This window comes from Syngnathus floridae, unplaced genomic scaffold, assembly GCF_059516105.1.
Source record: "Syngnathus floridae isolate MCC-2025c unplaced genomic scaffold, RoL_Sflo_1.0 HiC_scaffold_32, whole genome shotgun sequence".
In the NCBI taxonomy this organism is placed as follows: Eukaryota; Metazoa; Chordata; class Actinopteri; order Syngnathiformes; family Syngnathidae; genus Syngnathus; species Syngnathus floridae.
The window spans coordinates 268,172-284,885 of record NW_028284061.1 but is presented as its reverse complement, the minus strand read 5'-3'; the positions used below and the strand labels follow the sequence as shown (position 1 = coordinate 284,885).

Sequence of the window (16,714 nt, the reverse complement as noted above, 5' to 3'; positions counted from 1 at the left end):
AATCGAGATTTGGCAAAATACAATTTCAGCAAATCCAATTTTGCCAGGGAACAAAAATAGATTAAATAAACTAAATAAGTCCTCTTCCCATTAAATAAATCAGAAAAGTCTGTCTTGTAACCAGTCCTCTTCAAACAAGTAAAGTCTGCCCATTTTGTGCCGTAGATTTTGTGTCTATGCCTAGTATTTAAACAAAATCATAATTTAAACGACTTCTTTCCTTCATTCACTTTGGAAATTTGGAATTGCAGCAAATCGAATTTTGGCAGGGAACAAAAATAGATCAATTAAACTAAATAAGTCTTCTTCCCATTAAATAAATTAAAAAAGTCTGTCTTGTAACCAGTCCTTTTCAAACAAGTAAAGTCTGCCCATTTTGTGCCGTCGATTTTGTGTTAATGCCTAGTATTTATACAAAATCATAATTTAAAGGACTTCATTCCTTCATTCACTTTGGAAATTTGGAATTGCAGCACATCAAATTTTGCCTGGGAAGAAAAGTAGATTAAATAAATTTAATAAGTCTTACTACTTCCCATTAAATAAATTAAATACGTCTTACTTGTTCCCACTCCTTTTCAAAACAGTAGTTTAAAACGAGGGCCCTTCACTCAATCTTTAACCCCAACCCCGCACGTTGTGTTGTATCTGTGAATGTTGGTTGTGGCCAAATGATAGTTTTCTTTCATTCGTTTAGGTTCCAAGAAAACTTGATGTAACTCTACTTTTAACTGCCGTTTCAGATAAGCGGGTATTACGTCGCAGTCATGTGCCGTGGATATGACGTAATTGCCCGAACCTCCGCCAAAATTCAAATCTGTTGGCGCGATGGCCGTGAGCCACTGAGCAGCGACGATTATCAACAGAAATATCTTTATTTTCTGCTTGCAACTGGACCGTCTAGAGCGTACACGGTAAGTAACACTCATTGTGTTTAAGGAGATTTACGTTTGTAATAGCAGAAGTGTAGCCGCGTTGCGTTGTACGTGTGAAAATTGGTCGAGGCGAAATGTTAATGTTTAATTTCATTCCTTTAGGTTCCACGGTGTTTGTTGGCTGCAAGTTTTCCACTGCAAGAAGAGGCTCGTATCATTGACCAGGAGCGAGCTACAATGGTGAGTAGCCATAACATTTATGTTAAACACTTCCTATTTCATGTCTAACAGTACTTGATTTAACAAATAACCATAAATAAATACAGTGTGGGCACTGAAGTTAACATATGTGATTATACTGCCTAATCTGTCACGGAGTAGATTGTTGCAAAGTAATATAAGATCCAAAGTTGTAATTCAGAATAGTTTTCAAAAGAAGGCCATTAGAATTATATACAAGTCTGATTACCCTTAACATAACAACAAGCTATTAATTAAATCACAAATTCTTCAATTCAAAGATTTGGTAGATTATCAGACAAATAATGTCTAACAGTAATTGATTTAACACATCACGATAAGTAGATTGAGTGTGGGCACTCTCAAGTTAACAGATATGATTATACTGCCTAATCTGTTACAGAGTATGTTGTTGCCAAGTAATGTAGAATAGATCCAAAGTAGTAATCCAGAATAGTTTTGAAGAGGCCATTAGAATAATAAACAAATCTGATTACCTTGAACATAATAACAAGCTAAGTGTTTAATATGTCCTATGAAGTCAAAATTGGGCACCATCATGTGGTGAAATTTGGAATTGCATCACATCCAATTTTGCCTGGGAACAAACAGATTAAATAAATCTTAGTTTTGAATAAGCCACTCCTTCTCAAACAAGTAAACTCTGCCCATTTCGCGCAGTAGATGTTCTGTTAATATCTAGTATTTATACAAAGTCATAATTTAAATTGCTTTCAACCTTCATTCATCGGTTCAACCAACATTACTCGCTCTTATTACCAACTTGTATTGATTTAACTAAGCGTTTAATACTTCCTATCAGGTCTCAAGGCAAGATTTGGCAAAATACAATTTCAGCAAATCCAATTTTGCCAGGGAACAAAAATAGATTAAATAAACTAAATAAGTCTTCTTCCCATTAAATAAATCAGAAAAGTCTGTCTTGTAACCAGTCCTCTTCAAACAAGTAAAGTCTGCCCATTTTGTGCCGTAGATTTTGTGTCTATGCCTAGTATTTAAACAAAATCATAATTTAAACGACTTCTTTCCTTCATTCACTTTGGAAATTTGGAATTGCAGCAAATCGAATTTTGCCAGGGAACAAAAATAGATCAATTAAACTAAATAAGTCTTCTTCCCATTAAATAAATTAAAAAAGTCTGTCTTGTAACCAGTCCTTTTCAAACAAGTAAAGTCTGCCCATTTTGTGCCGTCGATTTTGTGTTAATGCCTAGTATTTATACAAAATCATAATTTAAAGGACTTCATTCCTTCATTCACTTTGGAAATTTGGAATTGCAGCACATCAAATTTTGCCTGGGAAGAAAAGTAGATTAAATAAATTTAATAAGTCTTACTACTTCCCATTAAATAAATTAAATACGTCTTACTTGTTCCCACTCCTTTACAAAAAAGTAGTTTAAAACGAGGTCCCTTCACTCAACCTTTAACCCTATTTATTCACCTTCTAGGCTAAGTGTTAAAGGCTAAGTGTTAAAGGCTAAGTGTTAAAGGCTAAGTGTTAGAGGCTAAGTGCCAGAGGCTAGGCGCCAGAGGCGAGTTTTTGTGGGCTGAAGTTTTAGTGGGGTTAGTGTGAATACAATCCAAAAGAATACAACAGAATACAATACAATAGAATATAATACATAGATTAAATTCAATAGCTCTTACTACTTCCCATTAAATAAATTAAATACGTCTTACTTGTTCCCAATCCTTTTCAAAAAAGTAGTTTAAAACGAGGGCCCTTCACTCAACCTTTAACCTCAACCCCGCACGTCACATTGTGTTGTATCTGTGAATGTTGGTTGTGGCCAAATGATAGTTTTCTTTCATTCGTTTAGGTTCCACGGTGTTTGTTGGCTATGTTTTCCACTGTCAGAAGGATGAAAATACAAAGTACAACGCGTGGACGTGGGCGAAGACGTCACCGGTGAGTCCTTCCTTCCTATTTATTTACCTTCTAGATGCTAGAGGCTAAGTGTTAGAGGCTAAGTGTTAGAGGCTAAGTGTTAAACACAATACGAACAACACAACGATACTGCACTGAACAACACGATACCGCACTGAGAAACACGATACCGCACTGAACAACACGATACCGCACTGAACAACACCATGCCGCACTGAACACCATGCCACACTGAACAACACCATCCCGCACTGAACAACACCATGCCGCACTGAACGACACCATGCCGCACTGAAAGACACCATGCCGCACTGAACGACACCATGCCGCACTGAAAGACACCATCCCGCACTGAACACCATGCCGCACTGAACAACACCATCCTGCACTGAACAACACCATCCCGCACTGAACAACACCATGCCGCACTGAACAACATTATGCCGCACTGAACATTATGCCGCACTGAACAACACCATGCCGCACTGAACAACACCATGCCGCACTGAACAACATTATGCCGCACTGAACAACACCATGCCGCACTGAACAACACCATGCCGCACTGAACAACACCATGCCGCACTGAACAACATTATGCCGCACTGAACAACACCATGCCGCACTGAACAACACCATCCTGCACTGAACAACACCATTCCGCATTGAACACCATGCCGCACTGAACAACACCATCCCGCACTGAACAACACCATCCCGCACTGAACAACACCATGCCGCACTGAACAACATTATGCCGCACTGAACAACATTATGCCGCACTGAACAACACCATGCCGCACTGAACAACACCATGCCGCACTGAACAACACCATGCCGCACTGAACAACATTATAACGCACTGAACAACACCATCCCGCACTGAACAACACCATGCCGCACTAAACAACATTATGCCGCACTGAACAACATTATGCCGAAATGAACAACACCATGCCGCACTGAACAACACCATGCCGCACTGAACAACACCATCCTGCACTGAACAACACCATCCCGCACTGAACAACACCATGCCGCACTGAACAACACCATGCCGCACTGAACAACACCATGCCGCAATGAACAACACCATCCCGCACTGAACAACATTATGCCGCACTGAACAACATTATGCCGCACTGAACAACATTATGCCGCACTGAACAACACCATGCCGCACTGAACAACACCATCCTGCACTGAACAACACCATCCCGCACTGAACAACACCATGCCGCACTGAACAACATTATGGCGCACTGAACAACATTATGCCGCAATGAACAACACCATGCCGCACTGAACAACACCATGCCGCACTGAACAACACCATGCCGCAATGAACAACACCATCCCGCACTGAACAACACCATGCCGCACTGAGCAACACCATGCCGCACTGAACAACACCATCCTGCACTGAACAACACCATGCCGCACTGAACAACACCATTCCGCACTGAACAACACCATGCCGCACTGAACAACATTACGCTGCACTGAACAACACCATGCCGCACTGAACAACACCATGCCGCACTGAACAACACCATGCCGCATTGAACAACACCATGCCGCATTGAACAACACCATGCCGCACTGAACAACACCATCCTGCACTGAACAACACCATGCCGCATTGAACAACACCATGCCGCACTGAACAACACCATCCTGCACTGAACAACACCATCCCGCACTGAACAACACCATCCCGCATTGAACAACACCATCCTGCACTGAACAACATTATGCCGCACTGAACAACACCATGCCGCACTGAACAACACCATTCCGCACTGAACAACACCATGCCGCACTGAACAACACCATCCTGCACTGAACAACACCATCCCGCACTGAACAACACCATGCCGCATTGAACAACACCATCCTGCACTGAACAACACCATCCTGCACTGAACAACACCATGCCGCACTGAACAACACCATGCCGCACTGAACAACACCATGCCGCTCTGAACAACATTATGCCGCACTGGACAACATTATGCCGCACTGGACAACACCATGCCGCACTGAACAACACCATGCCGCACTGAACAACACCATGCCGCACTGAACAACACCATGCCGCAATGAACAACACCATCCCGCACTGAACAACATTATGCCGCACTGAACAACATTATGCCGCACTGAACAACATTATGCCGCACTGAACAACACCATGCCGCACTGAACAACACCATCCTGCACTGAACAACACCATGCCGCACTGAACAACATTATGCCGCACTGAACAACACCATGCCGCACTGAACAACATTATGCCGCACTGAACAACACCATGCCGCACTGAACAACACCATCCCGCACTGAACAACACCATGCCGCATTGAACAACACCATGCCGCACTGAACAACACCATCCTGCACTGAACAACACCATCCCGCACTGAACAACACCATGCCGCACTGAACAACATTATGGCGCACTGGACAACATTATGCCGCACTGAACAACACCATGCCGCACTGAACAACACCATGCCGCACTGAACAACACCATGCCGCACTGAACAACACCATGCCGCACTGAACAACATTATGCCGCACTGAACAACACCATGCCGCACTGAACAACACCATGCCGCACTGAACAACACGATCCCGCATTGAACAACACCATCCTGCACTGAACAACACCATGCCGCACTGAACAACACCATGCCGCACTGAACAACACCATTCCGCACTGAACAACACCATGCCGCACTGAACAACACCATCCTGCACTGAACAACACCATCCCGCACTGAACAACACCATGCCGCATTGAACAACACCATGCCGCACTGAACAACACCATCCCGCACTGAACAACACCATGCCGCATTGAACAACACCATGCCGCACTGAACAACACCATCCTGCACTGAACAACACCATCCCGCACTGAACAACACCATGCCGCACTGAACAACATTATGGCGCACTGAACAACATTAAGCCGCACTGAACAACAACATGCCGCACTGAACAACACCATGCCGCACTGAACAACACCATGCCGCACTGAACAACATTATGCCGCACTGAACAACATTATGCCGCACTGAACAACACCATGCCGCACTGAACAACACCATGCCGCACTGAACAACACCATGCCGCACTGAACAACACGACGTCGCACTGAACAACACGACGCCGCACAGAACAACACGACGCCGCACAGAATAACACAATACCGCACAGAACAACACAATACCGCACAAACAGTTTTAGATAATATTACGTCGCATTCATGTGACGCGGACATGACGTCAATAGGCGGAACTCACGGCAAAATTATAATCCGTGGGCGTGGCTTGCAACAGGAAGTAGGAAAGCGGCAGTTCTGGCAAACAAGACACAGCTGTTAGTAACACGATGACTAACAAGGCAAATATTTTTGTTTTCAGCTTGCAACTTGACCGTCTAGAGCGTACAAGGTAATTACAACTGTTTTTTTTTAGCCCTGAAAAGCGAGGGAGTGTGGCGTTTGGGAGGAATGTCGAACTCGGCGTCTGCTTCCAGCCACAGACGCCAAATTTCGACGATTATTTCGACTGGTCAACGGTTGTAAATTATTGCGTTGACTAAAAACTTTATTTAACTCTACTCTTAACTTTGCCGTTTCAGATATGCGGGTATTACACCGCGGAAATGACGTCAATAGGCTGAACTCTCGCCAAAATTCAAATCTGTGGGCGCAATGGCCTTGAGCGAGACACCGGATACAAACACGACGATTATCAACAGAAATATCTTTATTTTCCGCTTGCAAGTGGACCGTCTAGAGCGTACACGGTAAGTACAACTCATTGTGTTTAAAAAGATTTACGTTTGTGTAGTTTGCGTTGCGTTGTATCTGTGAATGTTGGTTGAGGCTAAATGTTAATGTTTAATTTCATTCCTTTAGGTTCCACGGTGTTTGTTGGCTGTATGTTTTCCACTGCAAGAAGAGGCTCGTATCATTGACCAGCAGGAGCTACAATGGTGAGTACCCCTTTCGTCTTCCATTTATGTTAAACACTTCCTATTTCATGTCTAACAGTACTCGATTTAACAAATAACCATAAATAAATACAGTGTGGGCAGTCACGTTAACATATGTGATTATCCTGCCTAATATGTTTATCACAAATATGTCACTAATCACTAATATGTTTATTTGTTTATCACAACACCTTTGGACCTTCAGCAATCGATTATTTACCTTCATCTACATAGAGACAGAACGATGGTGTCTTAAACATCTCATTCATTTCACCAAATAACTTCACGCAGGTGGATAACGGCCGTCTCGGTCACGCTATGTTGCGTGATGCAGTTTTGAAGAACCAAATGCATTTATTCAATGACTAAGTCAAGCTAGTTCTATGTTTATGATGTTGTAAGTTACGGTACCGATTGAAGTTGAGTTCGAAGCCAGTGGAAAACAGCGCTGCGTTTGTGCTCTCCAGGTACAAATGTTGTGATCTCTGACTGACGACCGGGCGAGACTCGAGTAAGAGATGTCCAAACGAGCTCCGGCAGGGCGGGCCAAGGCGGAGCGAACGGACGCCCTTCAGGCCGCCAATGACGAGCTGAGAACCAAACTGATGGACGTCCAGTTAGAACTTCAGCAGGAGAAGAACAAGGTGAAAACCTCAACAGACAGACACTGCCTGCCTCCCTGCCTGCCTCCCTGCCTGCCTCCCTGCCTGCCTCCCTCCCTCCCAGTTTTCCCGATGTAGATTAGACATGCGTGTGCCATGACTGTGTCAGCCTACATCAACAAATGCACCGAGGACGTCAGCACCACTAAGAATATCATCACCCGGGGCAACCAACGACCCTGGATGACTGAGGAGGTACGTCAAACGCTACGAGCGCGGAACTCTGCCTTCAAGTCTGGCGACAAGGAGACACTGAGGACAGCGAGAGCCAACTTGAACCGTGCCATCAGGATAGCGAAGCGAGACCGCAGTCGAAAATTTCAGGATCGTTTCCACGACGTCAAAAACATCAGGAGTATGTGGCAAGGCATACGGGCGATTACAGACTACAACTCACCCTCCCCCCCCCCCGGTGGGTGTAGTTGATGCTGACTTTCTAAATGGTCTAAATAACTTCTTTGGGAGGTTCGAGGCACTAAACGGCACTCCAGCAGTTAAAACTGTCCCCCATCAGGAAGAGGAGGTACTCTGCCTTGACTCCGCCGATGTGTTGAAGACCCTGAGGAGAGTCAACCCCTGTAAGGCCCCTGGCCCCGACAACATTCCTGGGCGTGTGTTCAGGGAATGTGCAAGTCATCTGGCTGGGGTCATCACAGACATTTTTAACACCTCGCTGGGCCAAGCCACAGTGCCGGCGTGCTTTAAGACTGCCTCCATCATTCCGGTGCCGAAGAAACCTCAAATCACCTCATTTAATGATTACCGGCCTGTTGCACTGACTCCGGTTATGATGAAGTGCTTCGAAAGGCTGCTTAAAGGTCACATCGTTTCCAGACTCCCCCTATTATTTGACCCGTTCCAGTTTGCCGACCGGCAAAACCGCTCCACTCAGGACGCCATCTCCTCCGTTCTTCACCTGAGCCTGGCTCACCTGGAGGAGAAGAACACCCATGTGCGGAGGCTGTTCCTGGACTTCAGCTCAGCGTTTAACACCATCATCCCACAGCATCTGGTAGGAAAATTGGAACACCTGGGCTTCAACACCCCCCTTCGCAACTGGCTGCTAGACTTCCTCACCAACAGACCTCAGTCAGTCCGGGTCGGACAGAACACCTCTGATGTCATCACCCTCAGCACAGGCTCCCTTCAGGGCTGCGTCCTGAGCCCCCTGCTGTGCACCCTGATGACACACGACTGCGTCCTCAGGTTCACCACCAATCACATCGTGAAGTCAGCAGACGACACAACGGTGGTGGGGCTCATCAGAGACAACAACGACCTGGACTACAGAGAGGAGGTGGAGCAGCTGGTGGGCTGGTGCAGAGAAAACAGCCTGATCCTGAATGAGGAGAAGATGAAGGAGATCATCGTCGACTTCAGGAAAAAACAGCCTCACCACGCTCCACTGATCATCAACAGCTCAGCTGTGGAGGTGGTCAGCACCACCAAATTCCTGGGGGTCCACATCACAGAAGACCTCACCTGGACTATGAACACTACGGCACTGGTCAAGAGGGCACAGAAGCGCTTGTACTTCCTGCGGAGGATGAGGAGAGCCCACCTGCCCCCACCCATCATGAGGACGTTCTACAGGAGCACCATAGAGAGCATTCTGACAAGCTGTCTCTCTGTGTGGTGTGGAGGCTGCACCGCCTCCGATTGGAAGAACGTGAGGAGAGTGGTGAGGACAGCAGAGAGGATCATAGGGGCTCCTCTTCCCTCCATTCAGGACATTTCATCTCAGCGCTGCATGTCCCGTGCCCGTAACATCATCAATGACCCATCACACCCCCACCATGGACTGTTCTCCCTGCTGCCCTCTGGGAAGAGGTTTGCAGCATCCGCTGCAGGTCCACCAGGTTCTGCAACAGCTTTTTCCCTGCTGTCATCAGACTGTTGAACACTAGAACTGTTGAGCTCTAAACTGAACTCTGCATCACACATTCACAGAACTGTACTTTATGACACTACGGACCTCTATCTTGCACTATCTCGCACTACCAACTTTACTGAACTTGTATAAACCCTTTAAATAGAAGTTTAATACATGGTTTAGCATTCCTCTGCACACTCTTGAATACTGTTTTGCCTACTTGCACTATTGCATAATTATCACTGCTGCACTTTATACTTATTTTTAATATATATATATATATATATATATATATATATATATATAGTATATATGTATATATATATATTTTCATAGGATATGTTACTTCTATTCAACTGCAATATCACTACTTTGTTGTAAGACGTATGCAACGGAATTTCGTTTTGTATGCACCATGTGCAGACAAGATGACAATAAAGTTTGTCTAAGTCTAAGTCATGTCAGGTCAGCTGTCTGGAGAGAGAGAGAAGTCAGGACCTGCGGGCGGAGCACCACCGTGCCACCGCCGCCATGACGGAACTCAAAAGCAAACTCCATGAGGAGAAGCAGAAAGAGTTAGCCATTACCAGGGAGACATTACTGCGGCAGCATGAAATGGAGCTGATGAGAGTGATCAAAATCAAAGATGGAGAGATCCAGCGACTGAATGCCTTGGTCCTCAGCCTGAGGGACGGCTCCATGGACAAGGTGATCCGCTCTATCCGTGTCTGACTATCCGCACGCCACGTCGGGCTTCGATGCGGCCGCTACCGTATTGTGTAGCTTGTCCCCAGTAAGCGTCGCGGCGCTCCGTTGCGGTCTCAACGGCCCGGTGTGGCGCAATGTCTGCTCAGGTGAGGAGGGGGGGCGCTTTGCTGGCGGAGGTGGAGGAGACGCGGCGGTGTCGGGAGACCGAGCGGTGTCGCCTCCACTAGGAGCGCGGAAGAAGCCCTGGCAGCGGCCCAGCAGGCCTGGCAGTCCCGAGCGGCCGAGCTCCGATCGGCTCATCACCAGCATCGGGAGGAGCTGAGCCGAACCAAGAGAGACTGCGAGAGGGAGATCCGCCGACTGGTAGGACTGATCAGATGCGCGGTGCGTGACTATGTTCCCAATTTCGTTGTATACCTGCAGTGCAATGACACCTAAGGCATTCTATTCTATTCTATTTCACAAGAAGAAAATGTCCGGTTGCTCGCTTCGCTTTTGTCACAGCAAAGGTGTTCTAGTCGATTCAAGAACAAAATTGGCCGGTTGCTCTCTTTGTTTTTGTCACAATTCTGGCAAATGAGTTTGCCCGCCTGCCTGAGCGCTCCCCGTTTGTACATCCAGACGGATGAGATCAAGCTGAAAGACAGAGCGGTTAGTGTTTTGGATGAAGCCCTGGGGCCGGCCACGTCCACCGCCTTCAGCTGCAGACTCAGGCTGCCGAGCAGCAGATCGCTGCCCTGAGGGATTCCCAAAGGGCGGGCCTAAACTACCCTGGAAGTGGGGTCAACGCCGCTACTAGCAATCCTCTTCATTGCGTAAGCCACCTCATCACACACTTGCAGTACGCATGACTTAGTTCGTTGCTGGAGGAAGGTAGCACAAAAACAGTTTTGAACTTTGAACGAGTGCTTGTGTGTGTGTGTTGCGGGGCGTTTTCAGTCTCAGGAGGATCGGGACACGCGACGGTTTCATCTGAAAATCGCTGAGCTCAGCGCAGTCATCAGGAAACTGGAGGATCGAAACGCCCTGCTTTCTGAAGAGCGCAATGAACTGGTAATTTATTGACGGCACGCTTGAAGGTTTGCGCTACGTTTGATGCGCGCCATCCAGCGAGGCACCCATTGCGCTTGCTTATTAGTTGAGCGGCGCGGCGAGTCGGTTGCCTGGTAGATGTCTTTTATTGGGAGCCAAAGCCACGATTCCGTTCAAACCGATGCAAAAGGAATGGATACGTTCTGGCCCGCGTGTTGTGCGTCTTTCACATCCCGCACTTCATGCTTGCAGCTAAAGCGACTGAGAGAAACAGAAAGCCAGTTTCTGCCACTCCTGTACAAAAACAAACGCCTGAGCAGGAAGAATGAAGAACTCTCGCTGGTGCTGTGTCGCCTTGAAAACAAAGTGCGCTTTGTCACCCAGGAGAACGAGGAGATGGCAAGCTTGGTAAGTCGACGCGGACAACGGCGGCGTGCCAACAGAGTCCACTGCATTTGTGTTCCACAGAGAAGGCCTAGTTCGCTCAATGACCTGGACCGCGGTTGCGGCCAGCAGGACGGTGAAATGGAGTTCCTTCAAGTTGTGGAGCAGCGGCACATCATCGACGACTTGTCCAAGGTCTTCAGGCAGGCGACTCGGTGCACGTACGGCAGCGCCGCGCTCGCTCGCTGTCGCCAGGAAACCTTTTCCGTCCAAAGCTTGGCCGGCGGCCGCCATCCAAAGAATTGGCCCCTTAAATTCCGACCTTTCAAGCAGGAGCATTGTGCGCACGCGTTTGAACACGCTTTAGACTTGTTTTGCCGTTTTCAGCAGCTCAAAGCTCCCGTTTTGTTAGCGCCTTTGCCACTCGCTGTGCGCTGAAAACGACGGACTTGCCCGGCTGCTCAGCCCGTCAACCATGAGCCGCGAGCGCGACGTCATTGTCCGTAGGCAGCTAGTGGCAAAATGCACCCTGTTAGAGTTGCGCTCGCTCCAACTTATTTTGCAAGAACCACACGGGAGACAAGTAAGTTCTTTTGGACACCTGCAGGTGGAGAGTCCATCCGTTGTACGAATGAAGTCTGACTCTCGGCTCCTGCACGAGCATTTTAATTAAGAGAAACAGGGTGGGTGTAAGAGTGGATTGAATAGAGGAAGCCCTTGACCTCTAGTCAAAACATAGCAAGGGGTGTTTTACGACTTTGTGTAGGAAGGGATAAGCGATAGGGATAAATAAGGGATAAATAATATTATTTATTACAGGTCGCAGTCAAAGTCAAAGCAACACAATGATACGATAAAGATAATCTGGAAAACCCTGACACACCCTGTAGTTGTCACTTTTGGAAAAGACGAGCGTCCCTCCAATCATCGCCGGTGACGTGTTTTTCAGGCTCTGGAGACAGGAGCTCATGTCAGAAATGTCATTGTGAGTCGCGTTTGTTTCTGCGCCGGAGCCGTTCGTTCCCTTTGCATCCAAAGAATCTCAAAGGCGGATTATTTGTGTCGACAGGAGAGAGATTTGCTGCTACGATACCGACGTCGAGAATCTCTGAGGAGGAACAAAGCGTGAGGTCCTGCAAGGTGAGTCTGTTTGTTTGCGGCTGCTTGGTGTTGCGCAAGATGAAATGGCCTTTTTCTCGCTATCGTTCCTCTCGTCGATTCATCGTGAGGTGTCGCTTCAGTTTGTTCAGAGAGATGTTTGCTTCCGCGCCCGCAGGTCATCGAAACATTTTACGGCTACGACGAAGACGTGTTGGTGGACTCGGACGGATCGTCCTTGTCTTTTCACACCGACAGAACCCCCGACACGGAACCCGAAGAGGTAGCCCGCCATTTCTGCCAGCGTATTGGCACCAAACATTCCTCTTCAGCCTGGAATCGGACTCGTCTTTGCGTCGCGGGTGCTTTGTCGCCGGTCTGACTGATTCTGGTACTAGTGCTGTGTTGCATTGGTGTGTGCATGAAGAGGCGGAGCTTCGCTACCGCCAGCTGACGCAAGAATATCAAGCGCTGCAACGAGCCTACGCTCTGCTAGCCCAGACCAGCGAAAGGGGACTACGACGCCGAGAAGGAGATCAAGGTGGCGCCCCTTCCCGCAACCCCCGGCCGGGTCGCAGCCTCCCCGTTCTCACCCAGCCTCGGGTGTTCTCTGGTCTGAAAGGAGGAGGAGGAGCCTCCCTCCTCCTCCTTTCAGACCAGAGAAAAGCTGATGGTAGAAATGGGTCACTATCAAAGCAGAGTAGCAGATCTGGAGTCAGCGCTGAAGCAACAAGGACAGGTAAGCTCATCAATGAGCACACCTTTTTCTCAGACAAAATAGCTACATTCTTCAGTCACTCATCCGTCTGGCATTACTGGACCAACCCCCCCCCCCCCCCCCCCCCCCGAACGTGGCTGGGAAAATGCGGAGAAAAGCAAATGTCATTTTCCAGTCAACCAAAGAATTTGTGGATGAAAATGACACAACATTCCAAAGCTGTCCACGCGTTTGTCTCTTCTAGAATGTCAAGTGGGTGGAGGAGAAGCAGCTGCTGCGTCAGAGCAATCAGCAGTTGGCCGAAAAGGTGACGGAAAGAAAGGCGCTGGGCGGAGTCGCTTGGCGTCACACCTGTCGGGAAGCCCCGCAGATGAGGTCTGACTGTCTTTTCAGGTCAGGCGGATGGAGGCGGAAGAAGCGCGTCTGAAAGAGCACATCCAGGATATCCGAGACCAAAACGAACTGCTTGAGTTCCGCATCCTGGAGCTGGAGGTGGGAAGACTCGCACAAGCGTGTTGAGGCCAGAGATGTGACGGACGGACGGACGGACGGACGGACGGACGGATGCATGCCTCTGCCTTTCAGGAGAGGGAGTGGCGCTCCCCCGTCTTGAAGTTTCTGCAAGTCCGTTTCCCAGACGGCCTCAGCCCTTTGCAGATCTACTGCGAGGCCGAGGGCGTGAGCGTACGTAAGGCGTCCCTCGCAACCCTAACCTTAACCCGAGGTCCCAGAACACCTTACATTGCTCCTTGCGCCTTTCCCCCGGACATCGTCATCAGTGATCTGATGAAGAAGCTGGACATCCTGGGCTATAACGCCGTAAGTGTATGTCGAACTCCTTATGTTCGCACTCCACGAGACTCGGCGGCTCAAATGTGACTTTTGGAAGGCTTTGCGCTGAAAGAAGCTTGTTGACGCTGTGCCTTTGGGCTCTTGCAGAATCTCACCAACGAGGAGCAGGTGGTCGTGATTCACGCCAGGACCCTTCTCACCCTAGCCGAGAAGGTAACGCGCACGTCCACGCACGCTCTCGCATTCTGCTTATGTGACAGCAGCCTTTCCTCAGTGGTTAGAATACATCAAAGTGACCAAGTCAGCACTTCAACAGAAGATGTTGGACATTGAAAGTGAGAAGGTAGACAGACACGCGACATCAGCCAAGGGGAACTCCGGCAATGTGCCCCAACAATTCTGACCTTGAGCTGTGCTAGGATATGTTCTGCAAGCAGAAGGGCTACCTGGATGAAGAGTTGGACTTCAGGAAGTGTTCCATGGACCAGGCTCATAAGGTAAGCCGCCCTCAAATCTCCCGCCGGACCACTGATGGACGAGGATTGCGGCCCAGAGGATCCTGGAGCTGGAGGCCATGTTGTACGAGGCGCTACCGCAGCGGGACTGCCCCGCCACGGACGGCGAAAAAGCCAGCCACGCTGGCGTGAATGACGTGCTGACGGCGGATCAGAGAGAAGAGCTTAGGAGCGCCGTGGACCAATGGAAGCGAGCCCTGATGTGCGAGTTGAGGGAGCGCGACGCTTGCATCCTCCAAGAGAGAATGGATCTGCTGCACAGCGCGCAACAGGTAAGGGCCCAAAGCCAGCCCGGCACTTACTTGCACGCTTACTGGCTTTTGAATGCCACTTTCCATTTGTCCGTCCTAGAGGAACAAAGAGCTGAAAGAATTCATCGAAGCTCAGAAGAGACAAATCAAACAATTGGAGGAGAAGTTTCTGTTTCTCTTTCTATTCTTCTCCTTGGCCTTCATTCTGTGGCCCTAACACCAGCTGGTGAGTGAGCTCCAGCGGCACCGCACTCGACACCTCCGATACACTGCCAGCCGGTCTCAGACGTTGGCAGACGCTCCGATGCCAACGTATACCCCCCGCCACGGTGACAGAGGCACCGCGTCACACCGGCGCTCATCCAATCAGAAGGCAGGAAAAGCAAATTCACATGCAGGGCACTTTTGAACCAGAAGAGAGCGCCACAAAAAACGGTTGTTGCCCCAAACGCGCACTAAAAAGGGTCAGAATAACAAGAGTCCCACTGGCCAGCCGGGGCCACCCGTCCAGCTGTTTCTTCAGGGGGGAAAAAAATTGGAGTCACCGGTGAGTACATTTTGCATTTAGCTCTGCTTTTCTGCTTCTGTCTTCAAGTGTGTGGCATCCTGCGATCAAAGAGTCAGCCAACCCCAAAGCGGTTGACCTCAACGTCCCACCACCATGCCTACCAGAGCAGGTGACGTGATGCTTTGGACATCCTTCCGTCTCAGATGCCCAAAAGTACTCTTTGCCACATCTGCGGCAATACGGTGTCTTTTCAAAGGTGCAAATAAATCCAGCGTGGGCGGAACACGCACGTCTTCGGTTTTTCCCGCTTTGTTTGTGTGACAGCTGTTGTGAAAATTTTATACAAATAAAGTTGTATAGTACAGGTTTGGCCAAGCCGCAACTCCCGAACCGCATGCGGCTCTTTTATGTTCATATCAACATTTGTGTGTGTGTGTGTGGGGGGGGGGGGGGGGTTGTGCGTGTTGGCTTCACTTGAGTTCAATTTGGTATTTTGGTCAAAAGCGCATGTGGTGAAATTCCACAAAGTAGGATGGGCAAACACATTTCTTTAAACTATGAGTGTCAATTGGGCTCTCGAAATGGCAGGGAAAAGATGCACAGCAAAACGAAAATACGTAGATGAACACAGGACGTTTTAATCAGAGTGGGAAAGTTTCTATTTTTTGTTGAACGTGATGGCAAACCATTCTGCCTGATATGTCAGACCTCAGCGCATTTCAAAGATTCAAATCTTCAGCGCCATGCACTTCAGCTCACTCCATGCTAACATTGATCAGGCGTCGAACCCGCATCATCATGCTTAAGAGGTGGCCATGCTAACCAGTGCGCCATTATGTCAACGCATAATAACTAAGTCTACTGGTCAAAACAGCGGTTACTATATGACGTCGCTACGTCGTGGTCACGTGACGCAGACAAGACGTCAATGGACGTGGGCAGAGTTAACTTGTTTAAAAGGGAGTAGGCAGAAGAAATATTTAATTTATTTAAATCTATTTTGAGTGCACACCATTATGCCAATGCATAACAACTGTAAATCTACTAAACAAAACAGCGGTTGCTATATGACATCTGCCACGTCGTGGTCACGTGACATACGTGACGTCGATGGGCGTAACTTTCGCCGGAATTCAAA

General features: G+C 48.2%; 1 long non-coding RNA gene across 2 annotated transcripts; it reads left to right on the top strand.

The window, feature by feature from the left end:
* The first annotated feature begins 1,036 nt into the window (after positions 1–1,036).
* On the top strand, positions 1,037–6,832 carry LOC148378610 (uncharacterized). Of its 2 annotated transcripts, XR_015855755.1 has the most exons (4): positions 1,037–1,115; positions 2,960–3,048; positions 6,459–6,488; positions 6,679–6,832. It is a non-coding gene; the product is annotated as an uncharacterized LOC148378610 (long non-coding RNA). The 2 variants fall into 2 exon arrangements; XR_015855754.1 differs by lacking the exon at positions 6,459–6,488 and having other exon boundaries at positions 6,513–6,832.
* Positions 6,833–16,714: the final 9,882 nt, after the last annotated feature.